This window comes from Halichoerus grypus, chromosome 3 (genome assembly GCF_964656455.1).
Source record: "Halichoerus grypus chromosome 3, mHalGry1.hap1.1, whole genome shotgun sequence".
NCBI lineage: Eukaryota > Metazoa > Chordata > Mammalia > Carnivora > Phocidae > Halichoerus > Halichoerus grypus.
Window position 1 is genome coordinate 159,324,862 of NC_135714.1, and position 24,388 is coordinate 159,349,249.

At 35.7% G+C, this 24,388-nt stretch overlaps 1 pseudogene; it reads left to right on the forward strand.

The window, feature by feature from the left end:
- Positions 1-1,730: 1,730 nt before the first annotated feature.
- LOC118524779 (large ribosomal subunit protein eL31 pseudogene) lies at positions 1,731-2,128 on the forward strand (annotated as a pseudogene).
- Positions 2,129-24,388: the final 22,260 nt, after the last annotated feature.

Consider the following 24,388-nt stretch of genomic DNA (forward strand, 5'->3'; position numbering starts at 1 on the left):
AGCCTGGTGATGGGTATTAAAGAGGCACGTTCTGCATGGAGCACTGGGTGTTATACGTAAATAATGAATCATGGAACACTACATCAAAAACTAATGATGTAATGTATGGTGATTAACATAACATAATAATAAATAATAATAATAATAATAATAATAAAATTCCAGTGACATTTTTCAAAGTCCTGGAACAAAGAATCCTAAAATTTGTATGGAATCAGAAAAGACCCCAAATCACCACGGAAGTGTTGAAAAAGAAAAACAAAGCTGGGGGCATCATGTTGCCCAATTTGAAGCTATATTACAAAGCAGTGATCACCAAGACAGCATGGTACTGGCACAAAAACAGACATATAGACCAATGGAACAGAATAGAGAGCCCAGATATGGACCCTCAGCTCTGGTCAAATAGTCTTCGATAAAGCAGGAAAAAATATGCAATGGAAAAAAGACAGTCTCTTCAATAAATGGTGCTGGGGAAATTGGACAGCCACATGCAGAAGAATGAAACTCAACCATTCTCTAACACCATACACAAAGATAAACTCAAATGGATGAAAAACCTCAATGTGAGACAGGAATCCATCAAAATCCTAGAGGAGAACACAGGCAGTAACCTCTTTGACATCTCCCACAGCAACTTCTTTCAAGATACATCTCCAAAAGCTAGTGAAACAAAAGCAAAAATGAACTTTTGGGACTTCATCAAGATAAAATGCTTCTGCAGAGCAAAAGAAACAGTCAACAAAACAAAGAGGCAACCCACAGAATGGGAGAAGATACTTGCAAATGACACTACAGATAAAGGACTGGCATCCAAGATCTATAAAGAACTTCTCGAACTCAACACCCAAAAAACAAATAATCCAGTCAAAAAATGGGCAGAAGACATGAACAGACTTCTCTAAAGAAGACATCCAAATGGCCAACAGACACATGAAAAAATGTTCATCATCATTAGCCATCAGGGAAATTCAGATCAAAACCACACTGAGATACCACCTTATACCAGTTAGAATGGCAAAAATTGACAAGGCAAGAAACAACAAATGTTAGAGAGGTTGTGGAGAAAGGGGAACCCTCTTACATTGTTGGTGGGAATGCAGGTTGGTACATCCACTTTAGAAAACAGTGTGGAGGTACCTCAAAAAATTAGAAATAGAGCTACCCTATGACCCAGCAATTGCACTCCTGGGTATTTACCCCAAAGACATAGATGTAGTGAAAAGAAGGGCCATATGCACCCCAATGTTCATAGCAGCAATGTCCGCAATAGCCAAACTGTGGAAAGAGCCAAGATGCTCATCAACAGATGAATGGATAAAGAAGATATGGTTCATATATACAATGGAATATTACTCAGCCATCAGAAAGGATGAATACCCAATTTTTACATCAACATGGATGGGACTGGAGGAGATTAGGCTAAGTGAAATAAGTCAAGCAGAGAAAGTCAATTATCATATGGTTTCACTTATTTGTGGAACGTAAGGAATAGCATGGAGGACATTACGAGAAGGAAGGGACAGATGGAGAATTGGAGGGACAGATGAACCATGAGAGACTATGGACTCTGAGAAACAAACTGAGGGTTTTAGAGGGGAGGGGGGTGGGTGGATGGGCTAGCCCAGTGATGGGTATTAAGAAGGGCATGTACTGAATGGAGCACTGGGTGTTATACCAAAACAATGAATCGTGGATCACTACATCAAAAATTAATGATGGCCTTTCCAACCAGAGCCCAGCAGAATGGCTCCCGCGAAGAAGGGTGGCGAGAAGAAGAAAGGCCGTTCTGCCATCAACGAGGTAGTGACCAGAGAATACACCATCAACATTCACAAGCGCATCCATGGAGTGGTTTCAAGAAGCGTGCCCCTCGGGCACTCAAAGAGATCCGGCAATTTGCCATGAAGGAGATGGGAACTCCAGATGTGTGCATTGACACCAGGCTCAACAAAGCTGTCTGGGCCAAAGGAATAAGGAATGTTCCATACCGTATCCATGTGCGGTTGTCCAGAAAACGTAACGAGGATGAAGATTCACCAAACAAGCTCTACACACTGGTTACCTATGTACCTGTCACCACTTTCAAAAATCTGCAGACAGTTAATGTGGATGAGAACTAATCGCTGATTGTCAAATAAAGGTATAAAACTGGAAAAAAAAAAAAACTAATGATGTATGTATGGTGACTAATATAACATAATAAAATTAAATTTAAAAAAAACAAAGAACTTAGGAGGGTTCTATATATAATGGAATATTACTCAGCCATCAGAAAGGATGAATACCTACCATTTGCATCAATGTGGATGGAACTAGAGGGGATTATGCAAGTGAAATAAGTCAAGCAGTGAAAGAAAATTATCATATTGTTTCCTTCCTATGTGGAACATAAGGAATAGTGTGGAAGACCACAGGTGAAGGGAGGAAAAACTGAATGGGAAGAAATCAGAGATGGAGACAAACCATGAGAGACTCTGGACTCCAGAAAACAAACTGAGGGTTACAGAAGGAAGGGGGTGGGGAGATGGGGTAACCAGGTGATGGGTATTGAGGGCAGCAGGTGTTGTGATGAGCACTGGGTGTTATATGCAACTAATGAATCATTGAACACTACATCAAAAACTAATGATGTAGTATATGTTGGCTAACTGAACATAATAAAAAATTCTAATTATTTAGTTAAAAAAATGTATTCACTTATTAACATGGCTTTGAAATATGTCAAACAAAACCTGAAAGTACTAGAAGGAAAAAAATTCTTTAAATCCACAATTACTGTTAAAGATTTCAAATTCTTTCTGCTGAGAATTGATAGAAAGATGTGGAGGAAAAGCCAGGAATGTCATAGAAAACCTGAACAATACTATCAAGCAGCTTGACTTAACTGATGTTTATAGATCATTCCACTTCCACAATCAGAAGAATATACATTCTTTTAAAAAACACACACACACACACAAACACATGAAATAATTTCCAAGATAGACCACATTCTGGGTTATAAATAAGCCTCAATAAATGTAAAATTTTATTGTTAAAATATTACAAATATAATTGAACACAAATTGGAACCCACAACAAAAAGAAATCTTAAAACTAGTCTTATATTTGGAGACTTAGTACTCCACTTGTAAATACATGGATCAAAGAAATTACCACAAGGGAAATTAGAAAATATTGTGAACTGAATGAAAAGAAACATAAAACATTAAAAATCGGAGAAAGGGGAACCCTCCTACACTGTTGGTGGGAATGCAAGCTGGTGCAGCCACTCTGGAAAGCAGTATGGAGGTTCCTCAAAAAATTGAAGATAGAGCTACCATATGATCCAGCAATTGCACTACTGGGTATTTACCCCAAAGATACAAATGTAGGGATCCAAAGGGGTACGTGCACCCCGATGTTTAGAGCAGCAATGTCCACAATAGCCAAACTGTGGAAAGAGCCAAGATGTCCATCGACAGATGAATGGATAAAGAAGAAGTGGTGTATATATATACAATGGAATATTATGTAGCCATCAAAAGGAATGAGATCTTGCCATTTGCAACAACGTGGATGGAACTGGAGGGTGTTATGCTGAGCGAAATAAGTCAATCAGAGAAAGACATGTATCATATGACCTCACTGATATGAGGAATTCTTAATCTCAGGAAACAAACTGAGGGTTGCTGGAGTGGGGGGTGGGGTGGGAGGGATGGAATGGCTGGGTGATAGACACTGGGGAGGGTATGTGCTAAGGTGAGCACTGTGAATTGTGCAAGACTGTTGAATCACAGACCTGTACCTCTGAAACAAATAATACATTATATGTTAAGAAAAAAAAAGAAGAAGATAGCAGGAGGGGAAGAATGAAGGGGGGGAAATCAGAGGGCGAGGCAAACCATGAGAGACGATGGACTCTGAAAAACAAACTTAGGTTTCTAGAGGGGAGGGGGGTGGGAGAATGGGTTAGCCTGGTGATGGGTATTAAAGAGGGCACGTTCTGCATGGAGCACTGGGTGTTATGCACAAACAATGAATCATGGAACACTACATCAAAAACTAATGATGTAATGTATGGTGATTAACATAACAATGAAAAAATTTAAAAAAATAAAATAAAATAAAATAGTTACGTTTAAGTCCAAAACAAAAAACAAAAAACAAAAAAAGATGTTTCATGGCTCAGAATGTGGTCTATCTTGGTAATTGTTCCATATAAGCCTGAGAAGAATAAAAAAAAATAATAATAATCTATGGGATTAAGGAAAAACAGTGTTTAGAGAGAAATCCAAGGCAATAAATGCATTTGTCAGAAAAGTTGAATAGATTAAAACCAATGATGTAGGTTTTCACATTATAAATTAACCGAGTACGAGCAGAAGGAAAGAAATAAAGATTAAGCAGAAATCAATAAAACTGTAAAGGTGAAAACAACAAAGAAAATTCATGAACCTAAGAGCTGTTTTTTTTTTAATATCAGCACAATTGCTAAACCTCTAATCAGACTGAAGAAAGAAAGAAAGAAAGAAGAAAGAAAGAAAGAAAGAAAGAAGAAAGAAAGAGGAAGGAAGGAAGAGAGAGAGGGAGAGGGAGAGAGAGAGAGAAAGAAGGAAAGAAAAAGAAGAAAGAAAAGAAGAAAGAAAGAAAGATAGAAAGAAAGAAAGACTAATATAAGAAATGAAAAAAAAAATCACTACTGATCCCACAGATATTATAAAGATAATAAAGGATTTTACTAACAATTTTATGGCCATAAACTCTACAACATAAGTGAAATGGATCAATTCCTTGAAAGAAAACTACCAAATCTCACTAAAGAAGGAATAGATAACTTAAATAGTCCATGAATCTATCAAGTAAGTCTATGAACCATGTGTAGTTAAAAACATTCCATATAGGGCACCTGGCTGGCTCAGTCATTAAGCATCTGCCTTCGGCTCAGGTCATGATCCCAGGGTCCTGGGATCAAGCCCTACATCAGGCTCCCTGTTCAGCGGGAAACCTGCTTCTTCCTCTCCCACTCCCCCTGCTTGTGTTCTCTCTCTCACTGTGTCTCTTTCTCTGTCAAATAAAAAAAAAAAAAAATTTTTTTTTAAATTCCATGTAAGAAAACTATAGAGCCAAATGTTTTCACTGGCAAATTCTACCAAACAATTAAAAGATATAATGCCAATTGTACACAACCTCTCAGAAAATGAAGGAAAAGAACATTTCTCAACTCATTTTATGATCAGAATTACTCTAATGCCAAAACAAGACAGATATTACAAAAAAAAGAAGAGAAAAAACTACAAATCAATAACCCACATGAAAATATTTGCAAAAATTCAAAATAAATATTAGCAAATTTATCCAGTAATATATAAAAGTGAATGATACATCACAACCAAGTGAGGTACATTCCAGGAATACATGACTAATTCAACATTCAAAAATCAACCAATGTAATTCACCATATTAACAGATGGAATAAGTAAACCCAAATAAATGGCTCTGTAAATGCAGAAAAAGCATTCAACAAATTCAGTATCTATCCATAATAAAAATTATCATTAAACTAAAAATAGAAGGAAACTCTCAAACTGATACAGTGAACTTTGAAAACCCTACAATTAAGATGATACTTCACAGTAAGACTTGAATGGCTTCCTCCTAAGATCATGAACAAGGCAAGTATATCTATTTGTTCTCACATTTCTATTAATCACTGCATTGTAGATTCTAACCAGTGCAAAAGTCAAGAAAAATAAATAAAAGTCATGCAACTTAAAAGGGAAGAAGTAAAAATATCTTCATTTGCATGTGGCATAACTGCATAGGTAGAAATGCATAAGAAATTCATAAAAAAAACAAAGTCGGAAGGTATAAGGGCATTTTAAAACTCTAATTTATTTCTATATACTAATAACAAACAACTGGTGATTTAAATTTCAAAACTAATGTTATTGAAATACAAATAATAATTAAAATACGAAATACTATGGATAAATTAGTTGCCTCAGTCCCAGTGCAGCAGGCCCCCACCCCCAGAAGACTGGCCCAAACCCCTGTCAACACCACATCCCTCAACCCCAAACTTTTTCTTCTTAAGGCTGTTACCCTCAAGAACAGAAGTAACTAACTTTCCTAACACAGAAAAGCAGGCACAAGACTCAGACAAAATGAGAAGACAGAAGAATTTGTCCCAAATGAAAGAACAGGAAAGGCCAAGGCCAGAGATCTAAGTGAAACAGATATAAGTAACATGCCTGATAGAGAATTTAAAATAATGATCATAAAGATACTCACTGGACTTAAGAAAAGAGTGGAAGACATGAGTGAGACCTTTAAGATGGAGATAAGAAATAATATAGCAGAGATAAAAGGCTCAATAAATGAAATAAGAGACACACTTGATGGAATAAACAGAGGGCTGGAAAAAAGCAGAGGAACAAATTAATGACCTAGAAAACAGAGTAATGGAAAGTAATCAAAGTGAACAAAAGAGAGAAAAAAAGAATTATGCAAAACGAGAATAGACTTAGGGAACTCAGTGACTTCATCAAACATAGTAACTTACAGGAGTCCCAGAAAAAAAAAAGAGAGAGAGAGAGAGGAAAAGGGACAGAAAAGTTATTTGAAGGAATAATAGCTGAAAACTTCCCTAATCTGGGGAGGAAACAGATATCCAGAACCAGTAGGCACAGAGAACCCCCCAAAAAATCAACAAAAGCAGATCCATACCAAGACATATTATAATTAGAATGGCAAAATATAATGAGAAAGAAAACTTTTTTAAAGCAGCAAGACTAAATAAGACAATTACATACAGGGGAAACCCAGAAGGCTATCTGGGGATTGTTCAGCAGAAACTTTCCAAGCCAGAAGGGAGTGGCATGATATACTCACAGGCAAGAATATTCTATCTAGCTAGTCTATCATTCAGAATAGGATAAAGAGTTTCCCCGACAAACAAAAACTAAAGGAGTTCATGACCCCTAAACTAGCCCTGCAAGAAATATTAAAGGGGACTCTTTGAGTGGAAAGGAAAGACCAAAAAATGATAGTATGAAGGTAAATAACACAAAAGCAGTAAAAATAAATATTTTTATAAAACATCAGCCAAAGAACTCACAAAATAAAAGGATGTAAAATATGACACCACATTCCTAAAACATGGGGAAGAAAGGTGTAAAGAATGGGTTTAAATTTAAACAACCATCAACTTAATATAGACTGCTATATGCAGAAGATGTTACATACAAACCTAATGGTAACCACAAATCAAAAATCACTAAGAAATATGCAAAGAATCCAAATATATCACTAAAGTAAACCAGCAAACCATGAAAGAGAGAAAGACAAGAAAGGATCAGAGAAAATCTTCAGCAACTACTACAAAACAAGTAATAAAATGGCAATAAATACATATCTATCAATAATCACCTTGAATGTAAATAAACACTCCAATCAAAAGATAAGGGGTGGCACAATGATTTAAAAAACAAAACTCATTTATATGCTGCCTATAAGAAACTCAGTTTAGACCTAAAGACACCTGCAGATTGGAAGTGAGGGATATAGAATCATTTATCATGATGTCAAACAAAAGCCAGAGTAACAATACTTACATCCAACTTTAAAACAAAGACTGTAACAAGAGACAAAGAAGTCCACTATATAATAATAAAGGGGGCAATGCAACAAGAATATATCACAATTGTAAATATTTATGCACTCAAGATAGGAGCATCCAAATACATAAAACGGTTAATAACAACCATAAAGGAACTAACCAATATTAATACAATAATAGTAGGGGATTTTAACACCGCACTTACAGCAATGGACAGATCATCTAAATAGAAAATCAACAAGGAAACAATGGCTTTGAATGATACACTGGCCCAGATGGATTTAACAGATATATTCAGAACATTCCATCCTAAAACAGCAGAATACACATTCTTTTCAAGTACACATGGAACATTCTCCAGAATAGATCATATATTAGTCCACAAAACAAGCCTCAACAAATTAAAAAAGATCAAAGTCATACCACACATCTTTTCTGACCACAATGCTATGAAACTAGAAGTCAACCAATAGAAAAAGTCTGGAAAGACCACAAATACATGGAGATCATACAACATGCTGCTAACCAATGAATGGGTCAATCAAAATATCAAAGAGGAAATAAAAAAGAAATGAAAATGAAAATACAATGGTCTAAAACCTTTGGGATGCAGCAAAAGCAGTTCTAAGAGGGAAGTTTATAGCAATATAGGCCTACCTCAAGAAGCAAGAAAAATCTCAAATAAACAACTTAACCATACACCTAAAGGACCTACAAAAAGAACAACAAACAAAACCTAAAACCAGCAGAAGGAAGGAAATAATAAAGATTAAGGCAGAAATAAATTATATAGAAACTAAAACAAAAACAATAGAAGAGATCAATTAAACCAAGAGCTGCTTCTTTGAAAAAAAAGATCAAATTGATAAACCTGTAGCCAGACTTACAAGAAAAAAAGAAAAAAATTCAAATAAAATCACAAATGAGAGACGAGAAATAACAACCAATATCATAGAAATACAAATAATTATAACAGAATATTGTGAAAAACTATATGTCAACAAACTGGACAACCTAGAAGAAATGGATAAATTCCTAGAAACATATAACCTTCCAAAACCAAAACAGGAAGAAATTGAAAATTTGAACAAACATTACCAGCAAAGAAATTGAATCCATAATCAAAATACCACCCCCCCCAAAACAAAAAGTCCAGGACCAGAGAGCTTCCCAGGCAAATTCTACCAAACATTTAAACTATTCCAAAAAAATAGGAAAGAAAGGAAAACCTAAATTCAGTCTATGAGGCCAGAATTACCCTGATACCAAAACAAGACACAGACACTACTGGAAAAGAGAACAACAGGCCAATATATCTCATGAATATAGGTGCAAAAGTCCTCAACAAAATATTAGCAAACCAAAACCAATCATAAAATAGAGAAGGAGGCAAACTGTAAGAGACTTTTAACTATAGGAAACAAACTGAGGGTTGCTGGAGGGGAGGTGGATGGGCGGGATGGGGTAATTAGGTCATGGGCATTAAGGAGGGCACATGATGTGATGAGTACTGGGTGTTATATGCAATTGATACATTATTGAACACTACATCTGAAACTAATGATGTACTATATGTTGGCTAATTGAATTTAAATTTAAAAAAGAAAAAAAAGAAAAGTTGAGTAAATGCTTGCAATGAAAAAAAAAAGCAATACAATGAGATATCACCTTACACCAATCAAAATGGTTAAAATCAGCAACACAAGAAACAACAGTGTTGGCAAGGATGTGGAGAAAAAGGAACCCTCTTGCACTGTTGGTGAGAATAAAAACTGGTGCAGCCACTGTGGAAAACAGTATGGAAGTTCCTCAAAAAGTTAAAAATAGAATTAGCTTATGATCCAGCAATCATACTACTGGATCTTTACCCAAAGAATAAAAAACACTAATTAAAAGGGATACATGCACCCCTGTTTGTTACAGCATTATTTACAACTGAGAAGATATGGAAGCGGCCTAAGTGTCCATCAATTGATTAATGGATAAAGAAGATGTGGTATATACATACAATGGAATATTATTCAGCTATAAAAAAGAATGAAATTTTCCCATTGGCAGTGACATGGATGGAACTAGGGAATATCATGCTAAACAAAATAAGTCAGTCAGAGAAAGACAAGTACCATACGTTTTCACTCATATGTGGAATTTAAGAAACAAAATTAAAAAAAAAAAAAAAAACAAGCAAAGGGAAAAAGAGAGAGACAAACCAAGAAACAGATTCTTAACTATAGAGAAGAAACTAATGGTTACCAGAGAGGAGGGGAATGGGAAGCTGCATTAAATAGATGATGGGGATTAGGGAGTGCACTTGTGATCCTGAAACTAATATAGCACTGTATGTTAACTAACTGGAATTAAAATAAAAACTTAAAATAATAATAAGAAGAAGAAACACATCACAATTTTTAAAAAGACAAAATATTTCAACAGACACTTCGCCAAAGAAGATTTACTGATAGCAAATAAACATATCAAAAGATATTCAACATCATTAGTCAACAGTGAAGTGCAAATTTAAACCACCATAAAATAGCCATTTGAATTACTAAAATTAAAAACACCCACCATATCAAGAGTTTGTGAGGGTGTGGAACAACTGCTGGTGGTAACATAAAATAGTACAACCATTTTGTAAAATTGTCTAGCAGAATCTTACAAAATTAAACATAGAACTATGCTATGATACAGCATTTCCATTTCTAGAGACATGGAAAATTAAGGAATTAAAGCCTATTTCCACACAAAGACTTGTTTATCCACAAATGTCCTTAGGAGATTTATTTGTTTGAGATGTTTTTATTAAAAGCTAAAAGCTACAAAACAACCCAGATGACAGCCAACAAGTGAATTAATAAGTCATGGTATAAATGACACAATAGAATATTATTTAGTAATTTAAAAAAAAGAAAGCAAACGATTGATACATATAACATGGGAAATTCTCCAAATGGTTATGCTAAGTGACAGAAGCCAGATCCCTTTCCCCCATAAAAATGTATATAATGTATGGTTCCATTTATGTTAAAGTCTAAAAAGTGCCAATTAATATATAATGATGGTAAGTAGGTGAATGTTTGGGGATGGGGTTGATGGAAGAGTTGAACTACGAAGGAGCACTCTTTTAGGAGTTCATGGAAATGGTTTTTTTATTAACTGTGGTGATAGTTTTGTGGGTATATAAACATGTTGAAATTTGTCAAATTACAATGTAGTTTATTAGATATCAGTTAAACCTCAATCAAGCTGTTTTTTAAAAAGTACATAAGGGAATCAAAGTAGGTAAAAAGAACTCTTTTTGAAGTTTGAAATTCATTTTTAGGAAATTCAGGTAGAGAGAAAACCAAGCAATGAGAATGTGGCAGAGCTATACGACTCTGCAGATGGCCGTTGCTTCTTAGTTATTCAGGGTATTAATGGTGGTTGGAAACAGCATTCTTGAAGTTTGTTCAAGTTGGTCCATCCCATCAAAGTTTATCTTGCTCCATATTTATCCAATAAAACTAAGGAAAAAAAGAAAGATGCTTTTTAAAATTACAGACCTTATTAACACTTCCAAAGAATTTTGGCCAGCCTAACCTGAACCATAGTCTCAGACTAGGATCCACTGTGTCATGGAATGGAGTTTTGAACTTATTCATGGGGATAATTTCCTGAAGAACTGAAATAACTGACTGTAAATTATCTGAACTCATTTGTCACTGAAACACTGCTACAAGATAAGTCTAAGATCTTTCCTACAGGTAACTACCATGGGTCTGAGTCCAATTGGATACATTGCTACTATAGAGACAGTTGCTAACAATTTGTTACATGTTTGTGAAAATCAGTAAAACATATAAAGCAGAGAAATAGAGTAACGTATAAACAAGGTACATGGAACCACAGCTCCCTGGACTAGAGATAATTTGTTGACAAAAATTTACTTCCTAAATCTCTAATCCAGAAGTAGTTAGAAACAAGTCAACTAAATGCTAATGTAACTTATCAACCTTTTCAAAACAATGGAAACTACAACAGAGATAACAACTTCAAGAACCAGCTCCTACTCCTGAGGCTGGGGAAACAAAAGGAAGAAGCTGGGAACTTAGGGGCCCTCTGAGATGGTGCCCTGACATCAGTGGACTAGGAAGGATGCAGCCAAACAGCTGTGGGTGCCTCTGGAAAGTTTCATTGATGCTTGTTCTGGAAATTCCTAAAGATGCTGAAGGTTGGAGCCCAGGCCTATTGCTGGGTAGATGTACAGCTGCTAGGGCTACAGTCATAAGAACAGCAGAAATATAGAAAGATAGTCCCTTTTCCCTAGTTCTACTTAACATCTTCCTCTGCTATGTCTTATGGGCAGAAAGTAACAAGTTAGCTAAAAAAGGAATAAAGGAAATGTAATTTTCAGTAACAACAATAATATCAAAAAAGCATATTAGAGAAGGGTAAATTTGGGATTAAGAGATAAAAGATAAATAATTATCACAGAAATCTTAAGTATTGACAGGTAAGTATTAAATGGGGAGTATTGATAATGAGGATCTTGCATTAAAATTTGAAGATATTTCTAAATTAATTAACATCATGGGATCCTAGAATAGCCACAGAAGTTCCTGATTGGGGGGGGGCGGCAGATCTGACTCTATCAGCACCTGCTTTGCACAGTCTTATTCATCTTACTAGTGATTCTCAAACTATGTATGACCTCTGGCCCAATGACAGATAGTGAGGGACAGTCTAGAGGGTCACAAACTAATACAAAAATACAATTTATTCCTTTGGATTTTATATTGAATGATTTACATTTCTATACCTTTTTGTCTATCCTTAAAATAAGGATAATTTACATAATTAATTAGAGGAATTATTTAAAATGACCAAGAGATTGTTGACTTCAGCAAGATGGCAAAATAGGTGGTTCTAACATCAGTCCCCCTCACAGTAAGAAGAACTAGCAACTATCCATAGACATTTGCCTTTATGAAGATCCTAAAACCCAGAGGTGAGGCACAATGACATGGAACACAAAAACCAAGAAAACAAACTAAGAAGGAAAAGAGGAACAGATTCACTTTGACCATATCACCCTTCTGCCAGATGAGTACAGCACCACACTAAGGAGTCTCACTGGGCCTAAAGTTTCTCCAGTGAGAAAAGGAGAATTAAGGTGGATACCCAGCTTCCCCAGCATTCTGAGACAAGTAGCCCAAATAGATATTGCATCATAGGGATCACTGGGGAATCAGTTAGAGATGGAGAGGGGAATGGGACTCACAGCAACCAGCACACACATCTTGGCAGACTGTGTTCCTTAAGGGCAACAGCACTTGAATAAAGATCACAAAAGCAGCTTTGCTCATCTGCAGACCTGAGTCTGTGGCTCTGTCTGACCATGGAGCTTGATTGTTAGTACTGCTCAATTTGGGTCTCTAGCTGACAGGCCATCCTGGCCATACATAGCCCATTCTAGAGCCCCACCTGGACAGGGAAGCAAATCACTGGCTCCACTCAATACCGAGCATATCCTCCAGCTTTGCCAAACCAGGAAGCCTAGCCAGAGACAATAGGTAGCTGCACAGCACGTCTTACAGCCTACTAGGGCAGAGACAAGTCAGCAACCCCGCCCAGCCATTGAAAAAGGCTGGAACACAAAACCCCTTCCTCGGTACACAGATACTAAGGATACAAGGATCACAAAGAATCAAGTAAATGTAACACCACTAAAGAAAACTCAAAGCTCCAATAACTGGCTTTAAAGAAATGGAGGTCCATGAACCATCAGACAAAAAAAATAATTCTCTTAAAGAAATTCAGTGAAATACATTAAAAACAGATTGACAACTAAACAAAATTAGGAAAACAATGCATGAACAGTATGAGTTCAACAAAGAAAAGAAAAACCATTAAATTAAAAAGAACAACAACAAACAAAAACCCCAGAAATCCCAGAGCTGAAGGCTACAATGACAGAACCAAAGAATTCAATAGAAAACTTCAACTGCAGATTCAAGCAAACAAAAGAAAAAAAAATCAGCAAATTTAAAGATAAGTTATTTGAAATTATCCGAGAGGAGAAGAAAAAGAAATTTTAAAAATGTAAAGAAAGATACATAAATTATGGATAGCATTAAGAGAAACAATCTCCACATTATCAGAGCCCCAGAAGGAAAAGAGAAGGACAAGGTGGGGGTTGGGGGGCGAGCTTATTTAAGTGTAAAATGGCTGAGAATTTCTCAAAGTGGGGAAAGTTCTAGATATCCAAGTTCATGACTCACTGACTCACAGATCCCCAAAAAGTTTCAACCCCGAAAGATCTTCTCCAAGTCACATTGTAATAAAAGTCTAAAATCAAAGGCAGAGAAAGAATTTTGAAAGCAGCAAGAGAAACTATAAACTATCAGTAGAATTCTCAGCAGAAAACCTGCAGCCCAAGAGAGACTGGAATGATATATTCAAAGTGCTTAAAAGAAACAATAACAACCATACCAACCAAGAGTACTTACTTTCCCCAGTAAAGCTGTCCTTCAGAAATGAAGGAAAGATAAGGTTTTCCCAAACAAAAAGTGAGGGAGTTTAGCACCACTAGACGTGCCTTATAAGAAATGCTAAAAGGAATTCTTCATGTTGAAATTAAAGGATGCTAATTAGTAATATGAAAGCATATGAAAATATGAAACATCCTAATAAAGGTAAGTATATAGTCAAATTCAAAATATTCCAATACTGTAATATGGTGGTGTGTTGGTCACTTAACTCTCATATAAAGGTTAAAGAATAAAAATATTAAAATTAGCTATAGCTCTGGGCACCCAGGTGGCTTAGTCAGTTAAGCAACTGACTCTTGGTTTCTGGTCAGTTCATGATCTCACAGTTGTGGATTGAACCCCACATCAGGATCTGTGCTCAGTGCACAGTCTGCTTCAGATTCTCTCTCCCTCTCTCTCCTGCTCTCTCTCTCTCTCTCAAATGAATAAATAAAATATTTTAAAAAATAACTATAGCTCCAATAATTTGTTTATAGATGCACAATACTAAAAGATGTAAATTATTACATCAAAATAAAATGTCAGTGGAGGAGTAAAAGGGTAGAGTTTTTGTATGCAATTAAAGTTAAGTAGTTATCAGTTTAAAATAAATTATTATAACTATAAATTGTTTATGTAGGTTCCATGGTAACCACAAAGCAAAAAACCTCAGTAGATTTACAAAAGGTAGAAAAAGAAATCAAAACATATCACCAGAGAAAATCATCAATTCATTAAGAAAGACAACAAGAGAGAAATGAGCAAAGAAATTATAAAACAGCCAGAAAACAACAAATAAGAGGTTATTAATAAGTCCTTACTATCAATACTTATTTAAATATGAATGGATTAAGTTCTCCAATTGAAGGATATAGAGTGACTGAATTAAAAAAAAGAAAAAAGACCCAACCATATGCTGCCTACAAGAAACCCACTTCAGCTTTAGGGGTCCACATAGGCTCAAAAGGAAGGAATGAAAAAAAGATATTCCACGCAAACAGAACAAAAAAGAAAGTAGGGCAGCTATACTTATATTAAACAAAATAGACTAAGGTAAAAAAAAAACTGTAACAAGAGGCAAAGAAGGTTATTATAACATAAAGAGTTTAATTCATCATGAAGATATAACAATTATAAATATATAAATATCCAACATCAGAGGACCTAAATATATTAAGCAAAGAGTAACAGTTCTGAAGGGAGAAATAGAAAACAATACAAAAAGAGTAGGAAACTTCAAAACCCCACTTTTTCAACAATGGATAGATCATCCAGACAGAAAATCAATATAGAAATGAAAATCTTAAACTATACTTTAGACCAAATAGATCTAACAGACATATGCAGAACATTCCATTCAACAGCAGCAGAATACACATTCTTCTTAGGCACACATTTCTCCAGGATGGATGATATGTTAATTCATGAAACAAGCCTTTACAAATTTAAGAAAATTGAAGTCATGCCAAGTATCTTTTACAATCACAATGGTATGAAACTAAAAATTAATAACAGGAGGAAAGCTGGAAAATTCACAAATATGTAGAGATTAACAAGCACACTCCTGAGCAAGTAATGAGCCAACAAAGAAATCATAAGGAAAATCAAAAAATATTACAAAACAAATGAAAATGGAACACAACATACCAGAACAAATATGATGCAACAAGAACAGTTCTAACAGGGAAGTTGATAACTGTAGAGGCCTGCATTCAGAAAAGAAAAAAAGTAAAACAAACAAACAAACAAACAGACAGACAAAACCCTAACTTTATATCTCAAGGAAGCAGAGGGAAAAAAAAGAACTGCCCTAAATTAGCAGAAGAAAGGAAATAATAAAGAGCAGAGCAGAAATAAATGAAATAGAGATAAGAAAAACAATAGGAGGGTGCCTGGGTGGCTCAGTTGGTTAAGCGACTGCCTTCAGCTCAGGTCATGATCCTGGAGTCCCAGGATCGAGTCCCGCATTGGGCTCCCTGCTCAGCAGGGAGTCTGCTTCTCCCTCTGACCCTCCCCCCTCTCATGGGCTCTCTCTCTCTCTCATTCTTTCTCTCTCTCTCAAATAAATAAATAAAATCTTTAAAAAAGAAAAAGAAAAACAATAAGAAACATCAACAAAACTAAGAGCTTGTGTTTTGGGGGGGTTTTTGGTGGGGGGAATAACAAACTAGACCAATGTTTAGCTAGACTAACCAAATTGAGAGAGAGAGAGAGAGAGAGGACTCAAAATCAGAAATGAAAGAGAAGACATTATGACTAAAACCACAGAAAAACAAAGACTCATAGGAGACTACGAAGACCAATTTTATGCCAACAAATTGGGTAACCGGGAAGGAATGGATAAACTCCTAGGACATATAACCTACCAACACTGAGTCAGAAAGAAAGATAATACCTAAACAGAAGCATCATGAGAAAGGAGATTGAATCAGTGATCAAAAATCTCCCAACAAAGAAAAGCCCAGAAACAGATAATTTCCTTGGTGAATTGTACCAAATATTTAAAGAACTATAAACCTTCTCAACCTCTTCCAAAAATTGAAAAGGAGGGATACTCCTAAACTTACTTATGAGACCAGCATTACCTTGATACCAAATCCAGATAAGGGCACTACAAAAAAAGAAAACTAAAAGCCAATGACCCTGATAAATATAAATGCAAAAATTTTCAACAAAATACTGGCAAAGTGAATTTAATAGCACACTGAAGAGATCATACACCATGATCAGGCTGGATTTATCCCTGGAATGCAAGGATAATTCAACATACACAAATCAATGTGATACATCACATTAATTGAAAGATGAAAATCATATGATTCACAATAATTTGCCCAACATTTTGTCATGATAAAACCTCTCAACAAATTGAGTATAGAAGGAACTACCTCAATATAATAAAGTCTGTATATGACAAGACCATAGCTAACATTATACTCAATGATGAAATGTTGAAAGCTTTTTCTCTAAGATCAGGAACAAGGCAAGGATGTTCACTATCACCACTCCTGTTCAACATAGTATTGGAAATACTAATCTAAGTAATTAGTCAAGAAAAATAGATAAAAAGGTATCCAAATCAGAAAGAAAGAAGTAAAATCATCTTGTTTGTAGATGATCTTATTTATAGAAAAATCCTAAAGACTCCACAAAAAAACTAAAAAGCTGTTAGAACTACAATAAATTTAATAAACTAGCAGTATACAAGACTGACATATAGAAATCAGTTACATTTCTACACACTAACAATAAAGTATCTAAAAAATAAAGAAAACAACGCTATTCACAATAACGTCAAAAACAATAAAATAATTAGGAATAAATATAACCAAGGAGGTGAAAGATCTGTACACCAAAAACTGTAAGACTTTGATGAAAAAATTAAAGAAGGCACAAATGAATGGAAAAGTATCTCCTATTCATGGATCAGAAGAATTAATATTTTTGACATGTCCGTACCACACAAAGCCATCTATAGATTCAAAGAAATCCCTATCAAAATTCCAATGGCACTTTTTAAAAACAATAGAAAAACAATCCTAGAGTTTCAATGGAACCATAAAAGAGCCTAAATAAACAAAGCAATCCTAAGAAAGAAGTACAAAGCTGGAGGTGTTATATGTCCTGATTTCAAACTATACTACAAAGCTACAGTAATCAAAATAGTGTGGTACTGACATAAAAAAAGACAAATCAATTTAACACAATCAAGATCCCAAAATAAAACCCTCACATATATACAGTCAACTAATATTTGATAAAAGAGCCAAGACTACTCAATGGTGAAAGGATAATCTCTTTAACAAATGATGCTGGGATAATTGGATAATGACACACAGAAGAAAGAAAATGAAGCCTTATCTTACACCATACACAAAAAGTAACTCAAAATGGATTAAGCTTAAACATACAATTTAAAACTATAAAACTGGAGGAGTAGCAAGATGGTGAAGGAGTAGGAGACCTAAATTTCTTCTGGTCCCAGGAATTCAGCTAGATAGGTATCAAACCATTCTGAACACCTAGAAACTCAACAGGAGATTGAAGAAAAGAATAGCAGCAACTCTGAACAGAAAAGCGACCACTTTCTGGAAGGGTCATATTCTATCCCTTCATTGTAGTTAACCTTATTTCTTGTGTGTGTGTGTATATATATATATACATATATATCTCTCTTTTATTAAATTTACTGTAGTTCTAACAGTTTTTTAGTTTTTTTTGTGGAGTCTTTAGGATTTTTCTATAAATAAGATCATCTACAAACAAAGATGATTTTACTTCTTTCTTTCTGATTTGGATACCTTTTTATCTATTTTTCTTGACTAATTGCTTAGATTAGTATTTCCAATACTATGTTGAACAGGAGTGGTGATAGTGAACATCCTTGCCTTGTTCCCGATCTTAGAGAAAAAGCTTTCAACATTTCATCATTGAGTATAATACACACACACACACACACACACATATATATAAGCTGTTCTCTCTTTAAAATTTTGGGATACAGTTTCTTCTAACAGATCAAAATATACCCTAAATCTCTAGTGTATGGTTTTGTTCTAGTCTCTTCCCTGATCGCATTCTCTCCCCCCCTTTTTTTAAATTTCTCTTCTTTCTCTTTTCAACCAACTTCTTCTCTTATCAATTCCTTTTATAAAATCTTTTATAATTTTCATCTTTACCATCATATTCCATCCCTTCGTTGTATTTACCCTTATTTTTGTAAATATATAAGTTTTTATTTCTTTAAAATTTTGGGAGGCGCTTTCTTCTAACAGACAGAATTAGCCCAAAATCTAGTGTGTGGCACTGATCTATTCACCAGCCTGATCATATTCGCTCATATTCTTTATTTTTTTTTCTTTCTTTCTCTTTCTTTTCCCCCTGGTTTTGGGGGAATTTGTTACAGCAAATTAGGTAATCTGGAAGAAATGGATGCATTCCTAGAGATGTATCAATGCCCAGAATTGAACCAGGAAGAAATAGAAAACCTGAACAGACCTATAACCACTAAGGAAATTGAAGCAGTCATCAAAATTCTCCCAACAAACAAGAGCCCAGGGCCAGATGGCTTCCCAGGGGAATTCTACCAAACATTTCAAGAAGAATTAATACCTATTCTTCTGAAACTGCTCCAAAAAATAGAAATGGAAGGAAAACTTCCAAACTCGTTTTATGAGGCCAGCATTACCTTGATCCCCAAACCAGACAAAGACCCCAACAAAAAGGAGAATTACAGACCAATATCCCTGATGAACATGGATGCAAAATTCTCACCAAAATACTAGCCAATAGGATCCAACAGTACATTAAAAGGATTATTCACCACGACCAAGTGGGATTTATTCCTGGGCAGCAAGGTTGGTTCAACAACCACAGATCAATCAATGTGATACAATACATTGATAAAAGAAAGAACAAGAACCATATGATCCTCTCAATAGATGCAGAAAAAGCATTTGACAAAGTACAGCACCCTTTCTTGATCAAAACTCTTCAGAGTATAGGCATAGAGGGTACATACCTCAATATCATAAAAGCCTTCTATGAAAAACCCACAGTGAATATCATTCTCAATGGGGAAAAACTGAGAGCTTTTCCTCCAAGGTCAGGAACACACCAAGGATGTTCACTATCACCACTGCTATTCAACATAGTATTAGAAGTCCTAGCCACAGCAATCAGACAACAAAAAGAAATCAAAGACATCCAAACCGGCAAAGAAGTCAAACTCTCACTCTTGGCAGATGATATGATACTTTATGTGGAAAACCCAAAAGACTCCACGCCAAAACTGCTAGAACTCTTACAGAAATTCAGTCAAGTGGCAGGATATAAAATCAATGCACAGAAGTCAGTGGCATTCCTATACACCCACAACAAGACAGAAGAAAGAGAAATTAAGGAGTCGATCCCATTTACAATTGTACCTAAAACCATAAGATATCTAGGAATAAATCTAACCAAAGAGGCAAAGAATCTGTACTCAGAAAACTATAAAATATTCATGAAAGAAATTGAGGAAGACACAAAGAAATGGAAAAACGTTCCATGCTCATGGATTGGAAGAACAAATATTGTGAAAATGCCAATGCTACCTAAAGCAATCTACACATTTAAAGCAATCCCCATCAAAATACCATCCACTTTTTTCAAAGAAATGGAACAAGTAATCCTAAAATTTGTATGGAACAAGAAAAGACCCCAAATAGCCAGAGGAATGTTAAAAAAGAAAAGCATAGAGGGCGACATCACAATTCCGGACTTCAAGCTCTATTACAAAGCTGTAATCATCAAGACAGTATGGTACTGGCACAAAAACAGACACATGGATCAGTGGAACAGAATAAAGAGCCCAGAAATGGACCCTCAACTCTATGGTCAACTAATCTTCGACAAAGCAGGAAAGAATGTCCAATGGAAAAAAGACAGTCTCTTCAACAAATGGTGTTGGGAAAATTGGACAGCCACAGGCAGAAGAGTGAAACTGGACCATTTCCTTACACCACACACAAAAATAGACTCCAAATGGTTGAAAGACCTCAATGTGAGACAGGAGTCCATCAAAATCCTAGAGAAGAACACAGGCAGCAACCTCTTCGACCTCAGCCGCAGCAACTTCTTCCTAGAAACATCGTCAAAGGCAAGGGAAGCAAGGGCAAAAATGAACTATTGGGACTTCATCAAGATAAAAAGCTTTTGCACAGCAAAAGAAACAGTCAACAAAACCAAAAGACAACCGACAGAATGGGAGAAGATATTTGCAAATGACATATCAGATAAAGGGCTAGTATCCAAAATCTATAAAGAACTTCTTAAACTCAACACCCAAAGAACAAATGATCCAATCAAGAAACGGGCAGAAGATATGAACAGACATTTTTCCAAAGAAGACATCCAAATGGCCAACAGACACATGAAAAAGTGCTCAACATCACTCGGCATCAGCGAAACCCAAATCAAAACTTCAATGCGATACCACCTCACACCAGTCAGAATGGCTACAATGAACAAGTCAGGAAACAACAGATGTTGGCGAGGATGCGGAGAAAGGGGAACCCTCCTATCCTGTTGGTGGGAATGCAAGCTGGTGCAGCCACTCTGGAAAACAGTATGGAGGTTCCTCAGAAAGTTGAAAATAGAGCTATCCTATGACCCAGCAATTGCACTACAGGATATTTACCCCAAAGATACAAATGTAGTGTTCCGAAGGGGTATGTGCACTCTGATGTTTATAGCAGGAATGTCCACAATAGCCAAACTATGAAAAGAGCCAAGATGTCCATCAACAGATGAATGGATAAAGAAGATGTGGTATATATATATATATAATGGAATATAATCAGCCATCAGAAAAAAAAAAAAAAAAAACAATGAAATCTTGCCATTTGCAATGACGTGGATGGAACTAGAGGGTATTATGCCAAGCAAAATAAGTCAATCAGATAAAGACAAGTATCATATGATCTCACTGATATGAGGAATTCTTAATCTCAGGAAACAAACTGAGGGTTGCTGGAGTTGGGGGGGTGGGAGGGATAGGGTGGCTGGGTGATGGACATTGGGGAGGGCATGTGCTATGATGAGCCCTCTGAATTGTGTAAAACTGATGAATCACAGACCTGTACCTCTGAAACAAATAATACATTATATGTTTTAAAAAAAAAAAAAAAAGATAGTAGGAAGGGGAAAATGAAGAGGGGGAAATCAGAGGGGGAGTTGAACCATGAGAGACTATGCACTCTGAGAAACAAACTGTGGGTTTTAGGGGAGCATGGGGGGATGGGTATTAAGAAGGGCATGTATTGAATGGAGCACTGGGTGTTATACGCACACAATGAACCATGGAACACTACATCAAAAACTAATGATGGAATGTATGGTGACTAACATAACATGATAAAATAAAAAAACAAAACAAAAACAAAACAAAACAAACAAAAAATACTATGAAACTTTTACAGAAAAATATAGGGAAAAGCCCCTTTATTTATTTTATTTATTTTGGGGGGAGGGGGAAGAAGTTCCTTTAGAATATGGGAAGAGAAGGTAGATAGGAGACAGTGGTACAAGACCTTTAAAAATAAATCTTGAAAAACAGTAATTTTAAGTCCTAAAATCTTTCAAAAACAAGACTCCTTTCAGATCCAGGAGTCTTGTAGAAAGTCAGCCTCAGCAGCAAGGGGAATTCAGGAATTCATTGTGGGCCTACTATACTGGATAGTTTCCATAGCTTGTGGAAGCTTTTTCTTCTCCTTGCTATGCTGGTTCAATGCATCTAACTAGATTTTGGCTTTATAATTCCTATCTCGCACTTAAGAACTCTGCTGAGCCTGGAGATCTAGCTTCATTTCCAGCTGGGTTGAATATTGCTTAGACTCTCTACTAAGCTGTAGAGTACCTCTCTCCAGAAAGTTGGCCCTTGCTTCCTAAACTTTTAGCTTCTCTCTGATGCTACTTCAAACCTTCTAAGTACCTGGAAACCAATGCTGCCATCTACCCAAATAAAGGTATTACTAATACCATAAATGTCTTATTGTCATATATCTCATGTGAGATTGTGCCACCTTGGATATCTACTCCAGCTAGGATAAAAGCATGCATTTGTCATGATTCTGTGTTGACTCTATATTGGACAAAGATGGATAACCTTTAGAGGCCATTCCTGTAACCTTATAAATGTCTCTGCCCTCTCTCTACCTAATCTTTTTTTTTTTTTTCTTTTCCTTCCACTGGTCAATAACAAGCTTCCAGAATAGCTTGAGTTTAAGATGATTTATGTATGTAATATTCTACTAATCCCTTCTTTCTCTCATCTCAGATATTCACCAACTGTCTTCTGACATCATTATAATTTTGTAATTATTACTGTGATGGGAAAAATGTTCCCTGGCTATAAAGTAGTCATTTAGCTCCCCAGATTAAAAAAAAAAAAAATCTGTCACAGGGAGGTCTGAATAGCATAATATGTTGAACACACTGCTTCCAAAGTTTAGAAATTATAAAACCAAGTCTTGAAGTTCAGAGACATTTTTTAAAGATCTAACCTACCCCATGACCCTTTTACACTACCACACAGTTCTGGCTCATTATCTTAATCTTGAGGGAGCTATTTTTCTAAGCAGGGAAAAAATTCAGTCCAAGGATAAAGACATGTTAGTGTCCTGATTGAGTTCCTTTTTTGCTTACTATTAAACACCCCAAATTACTGGATGGAGGCAAACAACTTCTGATAGAGCTTGAGAACAGAGCTACTAGTGTTCCAAATTTTCCATTGGGTTTTTCCCTCGTTATATGAGTAACTTTATATTGCTATACACTTTGTTGCACAGAGGTGTATACTGTAATCTAGCAACTTTCATTCATCAACACAGTGCTAGGTATCCTGACAAAATGATTTTCCGCTCAAGAGAAAAAAAATCTACCTAGAAAAAAAATATTTTGACATTTGTGACTTTCAATTCCCTGATAATATGACTATGAAGAAGTAGCCAGATGGATGAGAAAACCTCAAGATTTTCATAATCTCTCTGTCTTCCAAATGTTTCAATTCTGCTATTCAAGTTTTGATAATTTTACAAGGGATCAGGCCATAGACTAACCAAAAACTTTGCTCACTGCATAGATTTATTCTAAAGACAACCCAGGTTCATCTCTCAATACTCAATTTTTAGGGTAGACAGAGAATGTAAGGGAGAGCTGTGAATTCTTGATCTCATCCCCAGCCTATGTTAATCTTAACTATGATCAAGCAGATGACCCCATCATTGAGTTCAAACACTAGCTTTTACTAAACCAAACATTTGAGGGTATGGGCACCCTCCCAGGGCCAATACATGTAAAGTGTTTGATCCTGGGGCTAAGGCTAGCATAGCAACAGCTTATTGAACAAAAATCTTCTTTGGCATGGTGTTAAGGAAAAACTACTTCCAGGCATCAGATAGTGACTGGACTGGATTTTTTTTTCTAAGAATTCTGGTTTCTTATGAAATCTCAGAAAGATAGTGACAGTGTTCCTATCTAAAATGATCAGGGTAAAAAGGAAACTGCTGCTTCATCATATTTTCTCATATTACTTTAACATAGCACTTTCTGGCTGAAATCAAGAATCCCAAATTGTGCTTTTTTTTCATCTGAAAGGATGGGGGCAATAGCATCACCTGTAATTATTCTGAGAATCAAGCAAAGTAAAATATTCATAAATGTCCCTGCCACTGCATCTAACATCTAATGTAAGCTCCCAAACATTTCAAATTAGGAGTTAGAGAGACACAGTTTA